Here is a 21,401-nt window from a genome sequence, read left to right as displayed (position 1 = left end):
ACGTCCAGCAACAGTGACGCGGGTGGCACACATCCCGGTGACCGCTGGTGTCGCACCATCAGCTACTCGGACAAGAGTGATCGGAGCAGCAGCGAGCACTTTCTTGAGTCGAGCACAAAGGCTGGAGTTCAGGACTGATATGTGAGCGCCGGTGTCAATGAGTGCTGCCACAGAAGTACCGTCAACATTTACTTTAATCAAGCTGTTGTGTCCGGGTATCATGTGTAGAGGAATTTCGGGTCGGGTCGTCAAAGCAGGCTCACCTCTAGGAGCTGCGCCTGTCAGTTTTCCGAGGACTGGTGGTAGGAGGGTGAGGGGGAGTGACGTCGGTTAGTTGAGTGGGACATGCGTCCAGAGGGCGACGGGGAGCGGCTTGGTTGGGCGGGCCTGGATGGCGAAGCATCATCTTGTGCCGTGCAGATCGGCATCCGAGAGCCAGCAGGTGGGCGTCGGGTGTTGGAATAATGTGACCATGGCTTCCAACCCCAGGAATTGCGGCAATGACGTGAAATATGGCTGACTCGTCCACAGTTGAAGCAGATCGGCCTGTCATCGGAAGTTCGCCATTCTGCGGGTTCCGGTAACGTGGGCGGTTGTTCGGTCCGCGGGACATATTAGGTGTACTGGGCAGTCGGTAGTCAGGTCGGTTTACGGGGCATAGCGTCTGAAGTCCGGCGTTGGCCAGTTCCTGGCGTACGACACTCTTGATCAAAGAAATCGTGGCGCGAGAGTCGTCAGGGGCCTGGACTTGGTCAGAAAGGGGAGATGCTGCCTCGATTTCGTGGCGCACGATGCGCACAATATTGTCGGAAGCAGCAGGGGTGGTGCCAAACGGGCGTCCTCGCAGGTTGATGTTGCAGCCGTGTTGGGAAGACGCGAAAAGTGTGGAGTGATACGGCGACTTTTCGCGTCTTTGAAGCGTCGGCATTTATTAATAACGTCGTCTACGGTCAATGAGTTTCGAAATACGAGGAGATTGAAGGCGTCATCGGCGATTCGTTTGAGGATGTGCGCGACCTTTTCAGATTCCGGCATCTAGTCATCAACCTTCCGGCAGAGGGCGAGCACATGTTGTATGTATATGACGTACGACTCGGTGCCGGACTGGAGTCGGGACGCTAGTTCTTTCTGCGCAGCACGACGACGCCCGATGGGCTTGCCGAAGAGATCGATGAGTTTCTGCTTACAGATGTCCCGAATCGTGATATCTTCCTCGTGGTTGGAAAACCAAGCTTTAGCTGTACCATCAAGGTAGAATATAATATTGGCCAACATGAGCGTCGGATCCCAGTTGTAAAGAGCGCTCACCCTTTCGTACAGCTGAAGCCACTCCTCCACGTCAGTACTGTCACTGCCCAAAAATGTGCCTGGGTCACGCGGTTGAGTCAGGACGACGGTGCGGTTAGTAGCAGCTGGATGCGGTGCCGTTGGTTGCTGCGTAGTTGGACGAAGCACGGTTGGGGTAGTCTCCGAAGAATCCTCGTGTTTGTCTTGATCAGGCATCGCACAGGCAGCCAAGGAACGTCGTGCTGTTGACTCTGGGAAGACTCGCACTCTCCACCTAAACGTTACGGTGAGAAGGCGTCTGAAAAATGCCTTTACTTCTGGTAAACAGGCAGGCATACATTATGGAGCTCGGTCTACACGAGCTCGCCCTAAACATCATCCTCTTTTCTACAATGTTCCTTTGTGGCACCCTGTAGCAATATATAAGGTAAAGAAGTGTATACCTAAGGGCTCGTTTTTTCGTGTTTTAACACAATAATAATGAGATCCAACAGACAGTAATGCCAAGGAATGTACAGGGGAAGTGATTAGAACCAATGGAATGTAAATAAGAAGAAAGAAAAGTGGATGAAAAAATAACCAGCCGTGAGCAGGAGTTGAACCTACGACCTTCGAATAGCATCGAACGCGTTATTCGAAGGTCGTAGGTTTGATTCCTGCTCACGGCTGGTTATTTTTGATCCACTTTTTTTTCTTCTTATTTACATTCCATTGGTTCTAATGACTTCCCCTGTACATTCCTTGGCATTACTATCTGTTGGATCTCATAAATATTGTATATATATATATATATATATATATATATATATATATATATATATATATATATATATATATTTATATATATATATATATATATATATATATATATATATATATATATATATATATATATAAATATATATATATATATATATATTCTCCAGTAGATCCTCCGTGAGCGGTCACAACGTGGTTTATTTCGACGTTTCGGCCTAGAGTCTGGCCTTCATCAGGATTAAAGATACAGTTTGTTAATGCTCAGCTTTATACAATCTCAAATCAGAGGGTAAGTAAAGAGGAAAAAAGACAGAAAAAAAAGAGAAAAAGGAAAAAAGAAAACAAAGAGAAGAAGAAGAGAAACATATTATACGGTGGACTCCCCTTGGGCGCCCCCCTTCCACTCTTCCTTCCACTTCCCCCCTCCACTTTTCCCTCCACCTCCCCCTTCATCTGTCTCCCCCTTCTCCCCTTCACCTTTCTGATGTCAGCGTTCTGTGTATGTTTCCTTTCCCTAACGCATTCCTCCCGATCAGACGGCGCCTCCTGGCACTGGCGGTTCGGTGTGGGGCAAAAAAGAGCTTTTTCAGGAAGTCATAAGCCTTTAACTATCTTTTTCAGGAAGTCCTAAGCCTTTAACTACTCGGAGTGTCGTAAACAATTCGTCGTAGAACGAGGGGTGCCGCGTATTGTGTCAGAGGCTGGTAAGCGGGCATTTTAGGAAGTTCTAAGCCTTTAACTACTCGGCGCCCTGTCAACATTTCGTCGTAAAAAGAGGGGTGCCCTGTATTGCGGTAGAGGCTGGCAAGCGGGCGCAATGCGAATTCCTTGCCCGCTTCTGGATTACGCGTGTAGTGGGGGCCTCCCTGCTGTGCACAGGGTTGCTGTTGGGCATGTCATGCATGGCACAATTGATTGGGTAGTAAAATAAAACAGAAAACAGACGACAGCTGCACTTAGGAAGAGTAGTTACACTTGGAATTGTTTTGGGTTGTCCAGTGTCCTTCGCAGCTGCAGTGCCGTGAACTCAGTTACTATTTTCATTGTTGCCGTTATTGTTTTCTAATGCTTTAATTGCTGCAAGTGTACCAGGATTCTCATTTATTTCTCTATCGAGGGTGTTAAATCGGTGGATAAGGTATGACTCTCGTTGATCACGTTCTCGATTTGATTTAAATCCCGTCTCTAAGAGCGTTACTGATAGTTTGTCGAATGCAAGGTCGGGAAGATTGAGATGTTTTGATAGAGGTAGACTTGGGGCTGATTTCGCATGGGCTCTGTGATTATTGAAGTGAATCCTAAATGGTGTTTCTGTTTGTCTGATGTACTGCATACCACACACGTTGCATTCGAGTAGGTATACCACATTAGAGGAAACACATGTTAGGTTTCCTCGTATGTTAATCGAAAACTTGGATTGCGTGCTGGTTGCTTTGTCTGTTTCTCGCATCGCCTTACATACAAGACATCGTGGCTTTAAATAAGGGCGGCATGAATTATTGGGGGTGATGTGTTAATTTGGGAGTGGACAAGGGTGTCTTTGAGGTTACGTGGTCGTCGGTAAACGACGCCTGGAGCGGATGGGAATGCGCGTTTCAGACGTTCACTTCTTTCCAGAATGTTGTAATGTCGTTTAAGGATTTTGTTTACATTGGGGAAGTTTGTGCTGTAAGTCAAGCAGAGGTTTGTTCGTTGTGGGTCTTCTCGTGGTGGTCACTTCATAAGTAGTTGATGAATGCCAGACCCTAGGCCGAAACGTCGAAATAAACCACGTTGTGACCGCTCACGGAGGATCTACTGGACTATATGCAACGCTACAGCCACTCAACCACCATGCCTGCCTATATATATATATATATATATATATATATATATATATATATATATGTATGTATATATATATATATATATATATATATATATATATATATGTGTGTGTGTGTGTGTGTGTATAAATATATATATTTTATTTATTTAAAATTACCTTACTTGCTTCATTACGGAGCATAGAAAAAGGGAGGGTACATACAAAGTATGCATGTGGATGATACTTCTGCCATAATACAGAGCAACTACAGAGCAACTAATAACAATACAAGGCAAGTTATAACATCGAAACTAATAACAGTGGTTGCACAAATGACAAGGAGGGGCTTCAAGCAACAACAAGAATTTCCCTTCGGAAAAAAGCACAAAGAACAAAAACAGAACTCAAAAAAGATATATATATATATATATATATATATATATATATATATATATATTCTTCGCATGTGTTTGCGAGAAGCAGTATTGTGTGGTGAAATATATGTCTACTCACGACAGACTGGTTGGATCTCCGCAGGCAGAGCACTTTTTCAGTGTAGTTTCCTAGAAAATCTTTCGTGGCCCATGTTGCACGCTGAATAGCTAGTACGCCCAAAGAGTGCATAAACTCATGCCCGACTACCTGCAACGCAAAGTCCGTCAGACCAAGAGTTTATGGTCGAGACACGTCGGTGAAGTAAGATAAGCAGTTTTCAAAACATGTAGACTAATTTCGAATCTATGCGCAATATTTTGTAGGAGAAACACGCTTAGATCAACACTTTGTAGTTAGAATAAATAGAAAATTCAATTATGATTAGGCTGTCTTTCTCGGAAAGAGGCAGCTTTCGCCTGAGAGCTAGTACACCATCTTGAAGAACGGGCAATGATATGTGCGTTGCAAATGCAACGAAGATGAAGAGAAGTGCAAAATCAATCATATCATTTGTTCAAGGGTAAGCTAGTCAAAATTTGATGGCGCCAATTTACGTGTTCGTTCTACTTACGTGTTCGTTGTATTTACATATGTGCAGAGAGGTACGATAACCCTAATATTTCTTGTAAGAACTATTCGTGGGTATATGAAAACCCTTCTAACGATATATAAAAATCTTCTCGGCACATTCTTTTGGTGCAACTGCCGAACCTCCACTTTTACTCCGGAAGCCTTGTTGCAAGTCTCGATCATGAACGTTTCGAACCACCGAAACTTACATCACAAGTGTGGAATGTAGCACACATCGGTGCATCTGAACAACCCGGCAAAAAACGTAGCTGGACATTCTAACTCCGAAGATTCGGGAATAGTTGGAGCCAACTTTGGCGCGCAGCTGATGCTCTGTGAACGATTAGAGTGTAGCGCCCTTGTTCGGGCGGCGCGCAAACCGGAGAGCGCGCGATGGCGACAGAAGAAAATAAAGAAGGCGCTAGGCCGTGGCACGTGAAGCCACGGCTCGCGTTCCTGGCTGGCATCGGTTATCGTTCAGGCGTGTCTTTCTTTCGCTCCTGTGGCATAAGCCTACAAGTGGTGACCTCGGACGAAGACAATGACTGACTCGAATGCACCCTCAACCGAACAAGCCTCACGTCCGCAGGACGTCTCGGCCGTGCAACTGCGTCTCCCATCTTTCTGGCCACAGGACCCGCAAGTTTGGTTTCATCAGGTCGAGGCGCAATTCTCCCTGTACCGCATCGCCTCAGAAACGACACGCTACTACCACGTAGCCTCCGTCCTTCCTCCTGACGTTGCTAGCGAGCTCTCCGACGTCCTCTACAACCCCTCGGACACTACGCCATATCAGCACCTTAAAACCAAGGTGCTGGAACGATTCATGCCTTCGGAACGCGTCCGCCTACAGCAGCTCCTTGCAGAGGGGGACCTTGGCGACAGGCGCCCCTCCCAACTACTGCGCCGAATGCGACAGCTTCTTGGGAAACACGACGTCTCTGCCCACTCAGCGTTGCTTCGCGAGCTCTTCCTCCAACGCCTTTCTCAGCCAATCCGCCTCGTCCTCGCGGCGGCCGGCGACGTCAATCTTGACCGCCTGGCGGAGCTCGCCGATCAGGTTCATGAAGCGACCTCCCCATCTGTCAACGCTGTCTTACCACCAGCAGACACAGCGATTTCGCGCCTTGAGGCCCGCATCGACGAACTCGCCGCCTCCATTGCCGCACTCCGGAGCCCCCTGCAGGAGACTCGTTCGCCTCGTTCCGGTCGTCGATCTCTTCCACGCACACGAGATGCTCGGAGTCCCAGCCCTCCACCCCTCTGCTGGTACCATCGGCGTTTCCGACACCGAGCCACGAAGTGTACACCCCCATGTTCGTGGCAGGGAAACGCCTGCAGGGATCACTGACGGCGGCGTGTGATCTCCCTTCTCGTCCCAGCCGCCTTTTCATGGTCACGGACCAGCTATCGGGCGCCAGGTTCCTTATAGATACGGGCGCGGAAATTAGCGCTGTGCCCCCGACTAAGGCTGATCGTTCAAAATCACAGGGGCAAGTGCTTCGTGCTGCCAACGCCTCGTCTATAGCAACGTATGGGCTCCGATCTCTAACCCTCGACTTCGGCCTTCGCTGCATTTTCCGGTGGGTTTTCCTCATCGCAGACGTGGTTCAACCGATCATCGGCTTGGACTTCCTCTCATACTTCGATTTGGACGTCAGCGTGCGGCGGCGCCGCCTCATAGATGGTAAGACTCGTCTCTCCATCTCGGGAGTCCTGTCCGACATCGCTCCAATGGCCATCCGCATGCTGATACCTTCCTCACCGTTCGAAAAAATCTTGGCGAGTTTCCCGGAGTTAACTAAACCGTGCAACCTCACTCAGCCGCCTAAACATACGGTGACACACCACATCGTCACCCGGGGTCCACCGGCAGCCGCTCGACCACGCCGCCTGTGCGGAGACCGCCTAGCTATTGCTAAACGGGAGTTTGACCACATGCTGCAGCTCGGCATTATCCGCCCGTCGTCAAGCGCTTGGGCTTCCCCGCTGCATTTGGTGCCAAAGCGTGATCCTGGTGACTGGCGTCCTTGTGGGGACTATCGAGCGTTGAACGCCAAGACTGTCCACGACAGCTATCCTCTACCTCACATCCAGGATTTTACATCGCGCCTAGACGGCTGCACAATTTTCAGCAAAGTGGACCTTGTTAAGGCGTACCACCAGATTCCTGTCGAGCCCGCCGACATACTTAAGACCGCCATCACGACGCCCTTTGGGTTGTTTGAATACGCGCGGATGCCTTTTGGACTCCGCAATTCGGCTCAAGCTTTCTAGCGGTTCATTTCTGAGGTCACACGGGGTCTTCCTACTGTGTTTGCGTACCTTGACGATGTCCTCATCGCCAGCCGCACACCTGAAGATCATGAGCACCATCTACGCGCTCTGTTCCAACGTCTTCAGCAGTACGGCCTCGTTGTGAACGCCTATAAGTGTACTTTCGGCGCATCTGAGCTCAAGTTCTTGGGCCATCACATATCATCCAAAGGAATACGCCCTCTCCGGTCCCACGTTAAAGCAATTCAGGATTATCCTCAGCCTACAACACTGCGCCAATTACGCCAATTCCTGGGGCTTGTGAATTTTTCCAGGCGCTTCATACCACACTGTGCTGAACTGCTACGACCGCTCACCGACCTCCTTCGGTCGACCGCCGGCCCGTCCTCCGCCATTCCTTGGTCGTCAGAGGCCCAGGCCGCCTTTGCTGCTGCTAAGCAAGCGGTCGCTAACGCCGTGCTTCTTATTCATCCACGCAGCAACGCCCCTACTCGGTTGATGGTGGACGCATCCAGCGTGGCCGTCGGAGCCGTCTTACAGCAGTGCATTAACTCCGAGTGGAGACCCTTGTCGTTTTACTCTTGGAAGCTACTTCCTGCTGAGACCCGCTACAGCGTCTTTGGACGGGAACTACTAGCCATCTACGCAGCAATACAGCACTTTCGGCATTTCCTGGAAGGATGCTCGTTTTACGTGCTGACTGACCATAAGCCACTGGCGTATGTTTTCCGCACTAACTCATCCAAGTACGTGCCCCGTGAACTCCGCCATCTGGCTTATATATCGGAGTTCACGACTGACATCCGCCACGTGAAAGGAGCTGACAACACCGCCGCAGATGCCCTTTCTCGTATAGCCCCGGTTGAATCTCCCCCGCCAACCATCGACTGGGCCTCATTCTCCTCGGCACAGCAGGATGATAGAGAGCTTGCCGCTTTTCGGGAGAACCTTCGTTCTCTCCGACTACGCCTGGTGCCTCATCCATTATCATCTGAGCGCTTGTGGTGCGATGTCTCACCTGACCTTCCCCGCCCTTTCGTTCCCGCTTCATTACGACGCACCGTTTTTCACTCCTTACACGACATCTGTCACCCTGGCATTCGGGCTACTCAGCGTCTTCTCACCCAGCGCTATGTCTGGCCCGGAATCAACGGTGATGTGCGCGCTTGGACGCGCATGTGCCTGCCCTGCCAGATGACAAAGATCTCCCGTCATACTAAGACGCCGCCCCAACCTTTCCTTCCACCCGGCCGTCGTTTCGACCATGTTCATCTAGACATTGTCGGCCCTCTACCAGTGTCTCAGGGGTACCGTTATATATTGACCATGGTCGATCGCTTCACACGCTGGCCAGAGGCTGTTCCAATTCAAGATATCACAGCCGAGACAGTTGCCCGCGTTTTCATTTCTACGTGGGTATCCCGTTTTTGGCTGTCCTGGCACCGTGACAACAGACCGTGGACGTCAGTTTGAGTCCTCGCTGTTTACCTGCCTTAATCGCATCCTCGGAGCCAGACATTGCCGTACCACGGCTTATCATCCCTGCGCCAACGGCATGGTGGAACGCCTTCACCGACAACTGAAGACCGCCTTGACTACCCGCCTCAATAGAGCCACCTGGGTTGATGCCTTGCCACTGGTGCTCTTAGGTTTACGAGCTGTCATCCGGGCAGACCTGCAGTGCTCAACAGCAGAGCTGGTGTATGGCACTTCTCTACGGCTTCCGGGAGACTTCTTCACGTCAACGAAGCTACCAGACCAGCCACAGCAATTCCTACAACGCCTCCTCGACTGCGTTCAAGACCTCCGGCCCACTCCACCCAGACCTTCCGAACACAAGACCATATTCGTCCACCCTCATCTGGCCACTGCAACACATGTTTTCGTGCGCCATGACGCGGTCAGACCACCTTTGACACCAGCCTACGACGGACCATTCCACGTCCTTCACCGCACCCCCAAAACTGCCACTCTACTTCAGAACGGCCGTGAAGAGACAGTCAGCTTGGACCGACTCAGGCCGGCGTACCTGGAGACCGCCTAGAAAGCCTCTATTCTACGACTGATCTTCCGTTGGAACACCACAAACGGCATGTCACATTCCGACTTCCAGTCTACACGGGGGGCCCTGTAGCGCCCTCGTTCGGGCGGCGCGCAAACCGGAGAGCGCGCGATGGCGACAGAAGAAAATAAAGAAGGCGCTAGGCCGTGGCACGTGAAGCCACGGCTCGCGTTCCTGGCTGGCATCGGTTATCGTTCAGGCGTGTCTTTCTTTCGCTCCTGTGGCATAAGCCTACAAGAGTTTCGCCCATTTGCCACAAATGAAATGTGGCCCCGCCGCAGTGGTCTAGTGGCTAAGGTACTCGGCTGCTGACCCGCAGGTCGCGGGTTCAAATCACGGCTGCGGCGGCTGCATTTCCGATGGAGGCGGAAATGTTGTAGGCCCGTGTGCTCAGATTTGGGTGGACGTTAAAGAACCCCAGGTGGTCGAAATTTCCGGAGCCCTCCACTACGGCGTCTCTCATAATCATATGGTGGTTTTGGGACGTAAACCTCACAAATCAATGAACAAATGAAATGTGCGTTATTGGCTATATATAGTCTATCAGTTTAATTGAAGTTAACAATACTGGAGTGTGTGCATTGGTGGAATGAAGCACAATACCATCGTCGGTGCTTGACAGAGAGCTGTCGGCAGAGGTCTGCTCGTTAAACGCAGCTTACTTTGTGTAAGTCCTGGCATCAGTTCGTGTGGCACAGGATTTCGTTTATTTCACGTTTCCGCTAATTTTCCCACATAACGTCATTAGACAGAAAGGTGCATATTGTTTCGAGAAAACCCCGCGTCGAGTCTTCAGAAAAATGGCAGAATGACATAGTAGCCCTAAATGTGCTTATTGAAACTACAGCCTAGAGAACAGCAAAATTACCTAAATTTACCAAAGTAGCCGCTTGAAGTGACATCATTCTATAGCAGAAAAAAAGCAGCGTTATTGAATACAAGTTTGAAGGACTAGGGGGCCCTAATATTGACACACAGGAGCAGCATTGAAGGGACGTGCGAGGCAGGATGCGGGGCAAGCCAAAACAACTATTTATTTCAGTAAGCTGACCTACCCTCGAAAGACACAGCAGAACAGCAGTACCAATAGTGTAAAAACTATAATCCAGTTCCAACTGGTGCCCCCGCTTTATCGGTGAGGGGCGTTATAAGTAAGACGCAGATCCACCATAAGTAGATCATCCATGATGCAGTGTCGATTCACGTGTTGAAAGTAAATCGATAAAGATGAAAATTTATAGTGGCAATGCTGGATTCCTAAATAGGCATTTACCGAATGCTTAAAAAAGAATTCGCGTTTAAAATCGAGAACGGCGTCCGATATGAAAACGCATGAAAACTAAATTAGGATCAAAGCTCACAATTGACATGGTAAACAGTAAGACATTGTGTCGGGAGTAATAATGTTTCAGGCGCACGACATGCGCATGTTCTGAGAGAGTGCGACGCCTTTGTGGTGCAGTCCCATCAGGGGCAACTTCATAATCCAGTTCACTATCAAGACCTATGAACTTGTGATGTCCAAATTAGGGGTACATTATTTTTTTGCTGAGTCATCGGTGGCGGGTATGCGTCTAAATCCACACACGTTCACCAGTTTGTTATTACCTGTAGTGGCGGAACAAATTATAACGCCAAGCTTAGGTGCATTGTTGCTCCTTATTGCACAGGCGTGCAAGTTGTCGTTCTTTTATTACAATAGCATTTATACGGACCCTCTCAGCTGGATTTTGCCGCTGCTGGCGTCGGCGTCGATTTCGGCGTCGATGTCATGCACCGTATTTGTATACCTATATATATATATATATATATATATATATATATATATATATATATATATATATATATATATATATATATATATATATATTAGGCAGGCATGGTGGTAGAGTGGCCGTAGCGTTGCATATAGTCTAGTAGATCCTCCGTGAGCGGTCACAACGTGGTTTATTTCGACGTTTCGGCCTAGAGTCTGGCCTCGATCAGGAATAGATACAGTTTGTTCCTGATGTATCTATTCCTGATGAAGGCCAGACTCTAGGCCGAAACGTCGAAATAAACCACGTTGTGACCGCTCACGGAGGATCTACTAGACTATATATATATATATATATATATATATATATATATATATATATATATATATATATATATATATATATATATAAATATATAAGTCACCAGAAGAAGCGAACGAGCAAACGAAAAACGATGCTTTATTGCCAACGTTACGGCCGGGGACCGGCCTTCGTCAGGGCATACGGCATACGTGCATATTACACTAACATGCACTTCCTAAAGACATAGCATGGGGGCCCCCAATTGTGAATCATCACTCTTAGCAATATTGACATACATATTAACAAAAAGATATTCAGACATGCGCAGCATTTTGTTGATAGCGGAGCAGCAGCGCGCTATACAGAATATGGTAGGGCAAGGTGACTTGAAAGCATAGATACAAATGATATGATGGACACTTGTGATATCGCAACATTTGTGAATGAACAAAAAAAAGGCAATGCCATGGTAAGTTACGTTCGTTGTCAATGAAATATACATGAGCATAATATCACCATTGATGTCACAAATGTGGTAACAGAGTGTGCATGCATTCTGGTCAACTAACTGATGTGTCACCAATGACACCGCAACGTAATCACGGCAGTGGACAAACGTGTATGTGGGCTACGGCGGTTGATTTTTCTGATTTGCCGGTAAAAACGTAAGCCTCCCTGGGTTTCCGTTTATTCCAGACGCTATGGCGTTAAATTTATGAATAAGAAAAGATTCACGAACTTCCCTTTCGTAGTGCGATTTAAAACCAGATTTGAGTATTCTGGCAGTTATGTTGTCGAAAGAGTGGCCTGGGGTAGCGAGGTGTTTGGACAGGGGAAGGCTAGGCAGACACTTGACATGTGACCGGTGATTATTAAAGCGCAACCGGAAAGCTGTCTCTGTTTGACCAATATATTGGAGGTCACACAAGGAGCATTGGAGCAAGTAGATTGCATTGCTCGTGTCGCAGTCGAAATTGCCTTTTATCCAGAGAGTGAAGTTCGACGCAGAGCTCTTAACAATACGCGACGTGGTCATGTGGGGGCGCACCTTGCAGCGTGCCTTGTTGCATGGGTGACACCCCACTGGGGCTGGCGTTGATAGTTTGGATGACGTAAGTATGTCTCGTAGGTTTCTCGATCGGCGGTAAACTGCTCGTGGAGGCTCCGGGAAGACGTCTTTGAGACGATTGCTCTGCATTAGTATGTTGTAGTGCTTTTTTGAGGATCGCGTTAGCATTTGGAATTGATGAAGAATGTGTCAGAATTAAATTGATGTGTGTCCGGTGCGCAGGTTCTTTATTTGATTTTAGAAGCGCTCTTCGGTCAATTGCATCGGCGCGCATAATCGCATTGTCGATAATCTGAGGCGGGTACTGTTGTACAGTTAGGGCATCACGAAGCTTATCACAGTTTTCAGCAAAGTCTGAATTTTCAGAGCACAGCCTTTTGAAACGAAGTGCTTGACTGTAGGGTATACTCGTCTTACAATGTTTTACATGGGTGCTTTTGAAATGAAGGTATCGGTGAGCGTCGGTGGGTTTTCTGTATACTTTAGTAGATAAGGTTTTGCCGCAAAGGGATACTGTTACATCCAGGAAACAGATGGATGCCTTCGAGTACGAATGTGACAACGAAATGGATGGATGAACCTTGTTAAAGTCTGCAATGAAAGTCATTAATTCCGCTTCGCCGTGATGCCAGATAAAAAATATGTCGTCTATAAAACGTTTGTAGTAGTATGGCTGTAGTCTGCGCGCTGAAAGAAAATGATTTTCCAATTGGCCCATAAATATATTCGCGTAATTTGGACCAATTTTGGTACCCATTGAAGTGCCACTAACTTGTACGTAGTGAACACCGTCGAACTGAAAATTGTTAAGCTCCAGGATGAGTTTTAATAATGGGGCTATTGTACAGCTATCAACAGATTTGTCACATGATGAGTCGTTATAAGCATCCACTACTGCACAAATGCCGTCTTTGTGGGGAATATTAGTATAAAGTGACGCAACATCTAATGTTACCAGAAATGAGTCAGCAGGTATATTCAGGTCGATGATGTCAGCGAGCAGCGAGGAAATGAGAAGTGTCCTTCAGATAGGATGGAAAAGTTAGATGGAAAAGGATAGAAATATATATATATATATATATATATATATATATATATATATATATATATATATATATATATATATATATATATATATATATATATGAAATTGCAAGAAAGAAAAAAATCCAGAAAAAAGCACTCCGGCGCGAAATCGAACGTGAAAGCAAGCCGTTAACCACTCAGCCACCCCTTAGAACATTCTTCACCGTTCAAGCTTCAAGCTATTTCTATCTGCCATTTACAACTGCTGTGTTGTTGGCCTTACCAAAAATATGGACCAACGAGCGCCTTTCGCCATATCGCGCAGTGGCGCCCACTCAAATCTTCAACGCATACTTTGCCCGACTTAGAGTAGAAGAGCGACGCTTCTTCGCGCGCCCTTATCTAGCGGTGGTGAAGAGGAAAAGATTGTACGCCTTGGCTGGCCTCGGGCTTTACGTAAACGTCTCTGCTGTAGTTACCAGGCGCACAAAGGTCACTGCAATCAATGCACTCCCCGTTCGCGAAAAGCGCGCGCTTTTGAGACTCAGCGAAGTAACAAATGAGATGCTTATTCGCGTGCAGCCGTACCTCTGAGTACGTTTTGTGCGTAATTAGTGCGCTAGAAACGCGGGGCTTGTTTTGATCTACTTTCCATTCTGCGCGTGGCCTTTCAAATCGTTGCTATCGCGTTCATTGCTTCGCCTTTGTAGCAAAGCTGTGACTTTTTTTTGCGCGTTGAAGGTATGCGGTGATGTCGCAGTTCTCTTCTATGAAATCTGAAAGCATAGTACCTAACGTTGTTGCTGCCTTCCTGCCATAGACGAGGATAAATGGTGTCATCCCCGAACTCTTCTGTGTTGCAATGTAGTATGCAAATACGGCGTATGGAAGGAGGCTGTCCCAGTTTCAGTGTTTTGCATTGGCATACATGGCGAGCAGGCCAGCGATCGTTTACCTATGTCGTTCCTCGAGGCCGTTTCTCCTAGATGATACACAGTCGTCTTCCGGAGGGTGTTTAGATAAGTGGCGTTAAAAGTCCAAAAGCCACGATATGTTTATGAGAGCCATCGTAGTGGAGGGCTCCGTAAAATTCGACCACCTGGGGTTCTTCAATGTGCACATAAAACTGAGCATACAGGCCTCCGCGTTTTCGGCTAAATTGAAAATGCAGCCACCACAGCCGGAATTCGATTTCGTGACGTGCAGGTCAGCAGCTGAGTACCATAGCCACTAGACGTACCACCATGGCGGTGCTCCGAAGGCTGGTTTGAATGTGGTGTTGAATAGCTCGCAGCAGCTCCACTGTGCACGCTGTTCTTTGGGCCACGATTAAAACCTTGGGTGCTCCATGTAGCAACAAGATGCAATTAACAAATAACTTTGCAACCTCCTGTGCTGTTTCGTTCGGTAGGGATTTTGCTTAGGCCTAACAGATCACGTTGTTAGTGTCTACGATGGCCATTCTATTACCCGAACCTAAGGTCGGAAAGGGGCCTAGAAGGTCCATTTGAATCCGTTCGAAAGGCTCGATTGGGCGTGGTGTGAGGTTCAGCAATCCAGCTGCTCTGGTCGGGCGCTTGTTTCTGCTTTGGCATTCACGGCAGGTCTTTACGTACCACTACAACCTCTGCAGGTAGTCGAGGCCAGTAGAATTTCTTTTGTATTCGAAAAAGGGTGTGCGAATATCTAAGGTGCCCGGCTGTCCGTTCAACGTAGGAAGCCCGTAATACCTGTTCTCGAAGGTTTCTGAGAACGGCAATGAGATAAGAAGTCTTGTTAGGCGCAAAGTTCTTCTTTATGAAGATACCCTTTTGTAGACAAAAGGACGAGAGTCCCTGCTACACAGGCGCAGTAGGGGATGAAATTCTGCTTTCCAGGTATTCATGAAGATGCTTTAGCTGAGAGTGCCAGTGGTGTGGCGCAAATGCGCTGCTGCCTATAGGCCTGTGGAATCTGTCATTGTCGTCATAATTCTTCGAGGGTCATTGACAGGGGCCCTCGGCAAGCAGTCTTAGTCCGAATGGTTTCTCACAGTTTGTATGTTACGGTGACATCGAATTCCTAGATACGAAGACCCCATAGAGCGACATCGAGCGAGGCGGCCAGAGGGGTCTTTCAAAATGGCAAGCCAGCAGTGGGCGTGATGGCCGCTCACAACCTTGAACGGCCAGCCGTAGATATGTGGTCAGAATTAAGGCATCGCCTAGATGATTGTTAGGCATTCCCCCTCAGTTGTTGAATAATTGATCTCCAACTTTTATTGTGAACGACTAACATATGCGATCACTTTCTCAAACGCATCGTATCTCTTACCGAGGACTGCATTTATGACCATATTGCCTGCGCTGGTATGAATTTCTATTTGGTCACTGTCATCAATGTGTGAAAGGATGGGAGGAGACTGTACACGGCGCTGGAGTTCTCTAAAGGCTTCTCCTTGCGGCGCTTCCAATTGCGAATATGCACCAGCCTTTGTCAACTCGGTCAAAGCGTTACTTATGCATGAAAAGTTTGTCACAAACGCTCTGTTGTAAGCGCACAAGCAATGAAACCTTCATATGCCTATTTTGTAAGTCGGGCACGGAAAATGCTCTATAGCTGTAGTCTCCTGGAGATCAAGTCGCACACCGCCAGTGACGATGATGTAGCCAATAAATAACCGCTCCTGGTATGCGAAACGGCTCTTCTCGACATTTTGGGTGAGACCTGAAGACTGGATGGCACAAAGTACAACTTTCAGTCTGCGCAAATGTTCATCAAATGTTGCCGCGAAAACTACAACGTGGTAAGAATACACAAGGGAGGTTTGCCATTTCAGGCCTGCCAACATCATGTTCATCACTCGTTGAAACTTTGCCGATGCGGAACAAAGGCCAAATGGCGTGACATAACCTCGAATAACACACCTTGGGTAATGAAAGTCGTTCTGTCTTTGTACGTTTCATCGATTTCAGTGTGTCAATACCCGTTTTAGAGTTCCATGCACGAGAATTACTTGTCAAGGCAGAGTCGGCCTAGGGCGTCCTCTGTCCTTGGGAGCGAGTTGACATTCTTCTTCGTTATCTTGTTCAGTCTGTGATATTCAGCGAACAGCCGAAGGCATCCATCTTTTTTCTTCACGGTGACGACTAGTGTTGCCTAAAGGCTTTTCGAAGGCTGAATGGTGTCATCGCGAACCATTTCTAATATTATATTTTATTCTGGCATGTTACAGTTGCATGCCACCGAGATCAGGCAAAAGAAAGCAGACGTAACTGTTTTCTGACTAGGCCCATAGCCCGGCACGTGAAGAAAACAAGGACAGCAGTTAAATATGCGAATACACGAAATGCAGCACAAATAAAAACATCGCTGTAAGCAACTCAAAATGAAAATCTATAAAGAGTACACAGTATATGCAACTATAAACTTGAACAGTGGTAGAGCATAGAACGCGTTATTCGAACCATATACTTGAAACACAGTGGAGTACAATTAGAGAGGAGAAGTCGAAACTGGAAGTGGGGAAATACAAATGCGCGTACATACTCATCAAGAAGCGCTTCATCGTGGATGAAAGAGCAATCCTACTTTTTTCAGAATAATATAAAGATCTTATCTATGATAACTAAAAAAAACAGATGGTAAACTGTTACATAAGTCCACTACTTGACAGTCACGTGATTACGTGCCGTAAATTGTCCTGTATTTAGTTGAAACAAGCGTCCACTTTCGCCGATTTTGTCCAATTGATTGCGAATGGCTTCACTTCTCGCGGCCACACTCAGTACGGGCTTTGGCGGAGAGGGCGGGCGTGCTCACTGGTTACGATCCCATGCTTGGCTTTGCAAAGGGTGCCTGTGCCACCTTGACGTGGTCGAAAAACAGCCGCTGTACGTTTTTAGGAGAATGCGGGTCCGAGTTCGCCTGTCACAAGAAATGTCAGCGTTGATGTCAAATACCGCCGCCTGGTTTAGCATGGACTTGTTGTTCGAGGTATAGCGTATCCAGGACGGGACAGAGAAGAAAACACAGAACACATACACGGCGCTGTGTTTTCTTCTCTATCCCGTCCTAGATGCGCTATACCTCGAACAACATGAATAACCAACAAGCCCGCCATGCAACCTTAGTCGATTGCTTGAACGAGTCTTCAATGAACTGGTCAGAGATGGCGAACGTGTCTGGAATGTCGCCTATTTCGTCTAAAAAACAAATCATGGCGTCTTTATTTAGGTGTCGGAGTGCCTTGCTGGCAGTTTGGAACAAGCACGTCGGTTTGCCCTTTTTTTAAAGAAATATACTTCCTTAGTGCACCTGGAACGTTTCAGAAGGAAGATAGGGTAGAGAGATAGGACAGAGCGCACACTTACAACCAATTTCGTTGCGCAGATGGCGGGAATATATATACAGTTAACAGGGCAAGGAGATCACACAGAGTAAAAAGCACAAATAATGGTGCATGCACCAAACCACTTTATTGCAATCTTGAACTGGCAACTTAACTGGAAAGATACTTGTATTCATTATCCAAAGGACTGACTGACGGAGCACTTACGCAATCAGTTTTGCTTTGTCAATCAAAAAAGCTTCATATATTTCACGTGCCCTCTTCTCCTTACATCTTGCCATTACTTGGAATTATTCGAACTTCAGAGTGCACCCACAATTCACACAGTGACTTGCCAAGTGGCTGCCCCTAATCCGCCAACCATATTTTCGTGCTCCCTAAGGTGATCGTTAGGACAGCGCCCCTTCTAACTGGTGTAGTATCGACCACATGATAAAAAAATCAGATACACATCACCTAAAATACCTTCAACGAACATCTTTGCGTGCTTCTTATTGCACCCAACACTTAAAGATCCTTCGCATTTAAATCTTTTACAAAAGGGGGCTCATGTTGTTTTTGGCAGGAAGAAGCCTTTATTCAAGTTTCTTCAACGAGTCTTTTTAAGTAGTGTGAAAGTTTGTGCACACATGAAATGGCAGACACTTTCGGCTTTGGCGCGTCCGGAGATGCGTGCCATGCATTCTTGCTCTGTTTCAATGCATTCAAAAGTGATTATGCTATGCCCAAGAGCAGGTGATAAGGAAAAAAAGCTTTCTTAGTCACTTAACTTGGTTGTCATTGGAAATTATTTCATTGCCAAGAACGACCACTTTCTTTCCAAAAACGGCTGATTTTGGTTTTTTCTTTGGCAGCCTAATCACCAAGGACCACCAAACTCAGCAGCTTGGAGGCCTCTCACAGATTCTGCCAGAACACGTCCTTCGCTTTGTTGAAGGGGCCCTGCTCCAGATTAATGGCAAGAAGACAATCGGTGAAGAAACTCACCTGTCTCCAAGACTTTCCTTTTAGCGTATTGCACATCACTTTTGTGGCCCCAGGAAAGTTCCGGTCCTCCTAAAAGACGTGAAACTTCTGAAGATAGGTAGGAATTCTTCAGGGAAATGCGTAAGGCCTGGATTTGCACCTTGCAATAACAATCAAAGTTATGCACACCTGTCTCGAACAGGCAGGGAAGAGAAAAGAGCCCGATGTACTCTATGAACAACTCTATGAAGAAAAAGTGGTACCAGCCTTAACAGGCAACTTCAGAGAACTGCTGAAAGTAGCTCCAGCAAAAGTGAAGCGAGAAGCTGAGAAGCTGTGTGAAACAGCTCGGCTCACTAAATTTGTCCTGACGGCGAGAACGTGCCTAGATACAAGTCTCTCCGTGCTCTTCATGGCCCAGACCCACAAAAAACTGTGTCCTTTTCGGGTCATCGTATCGAAGCGTGACTCCTGGCAAAAACTTGTTGGATAGTATCTACAAATGATAATACAGTGCTGATCATTGGGCATCCGTTGACCGTAAGAAAACCCCAGGACGTTTCAGACTTTCTACGTGATAGGTGTCCCCAAAGTGCTTGCGCTTTTTTCGAGGACGTTAAGGACTTATGTTAGTTCCTACCTCATGACATTTTGTGCGAGGAGGTGAAAAAGTGCATGCAGTGCTATGGTGAGCATGTTTTCTGTAAATTTTGTGGAGCCGACATAGATAGCTTCCTTGAACTTTTAACTTTTATTTGCAGTCGACCTTCATCATGAGAAACGACAAATGGTACATTCAAAGACAGGTCGTGTGTATTGGATCCTGTATAGCTCCAGTCGACCATTTATTAGCTCGTTATGGCAAACACTTACAAGCGAGGCTCGCTGAGGCACATACCGTTAAGGTATTCGGCTACGTTAATGATTTTAGTCTTTTAGAGTGCAGAAAAGTGTGACACGAGGCAGATCTCGATGACATTTCAGCAATTTTTCTGAGAACATGGCTAATCTGCAACTGACGACGGAGTTCTCTGATATTAACAGACTTGAATTTTTAGACCTAGAGCTCATGTTCCTGCCAGAACACGTGTGCTGGTCATGCGCACGCCGCTCCAAGAAAGCCCTCTTACCCATTATTTCTTCACACTCCAAGATTCTTAAGCAACCAACTGCCAAACCATGTATGATGGCATCATTGTCAAGGTCTTGACATTACCAGGTACAGAGCGGTTTTGGCAACTATGTTAACAGACTTAAGAAAGCATTCATTCCGGACCACTTGCTAACGGGCATAGCAGAATCACTTTTGATTGCATTGAAGCAGGGCAAGAATGCACGGCACGCGTCTGTGAACTAGCCAAAACCGAAAGTGTCTGCCATTCTTTATGTGCAAAAAGTTTCGGACTGCTTAAAAAGAATCATTGAAAAAACTGGGGTAAAGGTTGTCTTCACGCCAAAAACAAGCTAATCTCTCTTTGTTAAAGATTTAACTACAAACGATCTTCAAGTGTTGGGTGCAATAAAAAGCACGCCAAGATGTTTGTTGAATGTATCGTAGGCGTTGCGTACCTGCATTATTTATCATTTGCTCGATACTACACCATTGAGACGGGACGCTGTGTGAACGATCACCTTAGGGAGCACGCAAATCTGATGCGGAAATCAGTGGGCAGCCGCTTAGTGGCTCTCGGCACAAATTGTGGGTGGCCCCCGAAGTTTCGTTAATGCCAAGTAATGGCAAGACATGAGGACAAGAGTGCACGCGAAATATATGAAGCCTTTTCGATTCGCAAAGCAGAAACTGAGTATGTAGGTTCTCCGTCAGTCAATACATTTGGATAATGAATAAAAGTATCTTTTCAGTCAAGTTGCCAGTTTAAGATTGAAATAAGGTGATCCAGTGCATGCGCCATCATTTGTGTTTTCTTCTGGGTGTGATCTCCTCGCCCTCAGAACTGTATATATATTTCCGCCATCTGTGCAATAAAATTGGTTTCTCTCTGCGCTATCTTCCTTCTGAAAGGGTCCCTGCGCGCTATATGGTATATTTTTTTCAGAAATGCAGTACAAAACAGCCCAAGTAGCCACTCTTTTGCAGTATATTTCAAGTACAGTGGGCTCGTTCCCTTCCCTTCCAAGCCTGTTTGAGACAGGCGTGCATAAGTTTGATCGTGGATGCAACGTGCAATACCAGGCTTTGCGTTTTTTCCGTGAAAAATGCTTACCCAGCACAGGAAGTTTCTTGCCTTTTGGGTGGACTGGAAACTCTCTTGGGCCACAAGAAAATAATGTGCAAGATGCTAAAAGGAGAAGTTTGAAGCCTGGTAAATTTCTTCATCGATTGTCTTCTAGCCATTAACTTGATGCAGGGTCCCTTCAAGAAAACAAAGGAAGTGTTCCGGCATGATCTGCAGGATGCCCCGCAAACTGCTGAGTTCCTTCGGTGGTTCCTTCGATGGTTCCTTCGCTGAGTTCCTTCGATGAAAAAACCGAAAATACCCTTTTAGGGGCAGAAAGTGGTCTTTCTTGGCAACGAAAGGAGTTCCAATGACATGTAGTGCCTTTCAGAACTCCGTCCAAAATACAGCGTCCATCTGAGACTTGAGAAAACTGAATCGGTCAGTCGCGTCAGCCAAGCTTCGGGCAGAACAAAAGGTGATGAATTTGAGAGCTGCATTTAACAGACAGTCAAGCGTTTGCCCAAGGAACCCGTGACAGAAACAACTTTGAAAATTTGGCAAGTTGTGTCTGCT

The sequence above is a fragment of the Rhipicephalus microplus genome, chromosome 3 (assembly GCF_043290135.1).
Source record: "Rhipicephalus microplus isolate Deutch F79 chromosome 3, USDA_Rmic, whole genome shotgun sequence".
NCBI classification, from domain to species: Eukaryota; Metazoa; Arthropoda; class Arachnida; order Ixodida; family Ixodidae; genus Rhipicephalus; species Rhipicephalus microplus.
Note: the sequence above shows the minus strand (reverse complement) of the source record.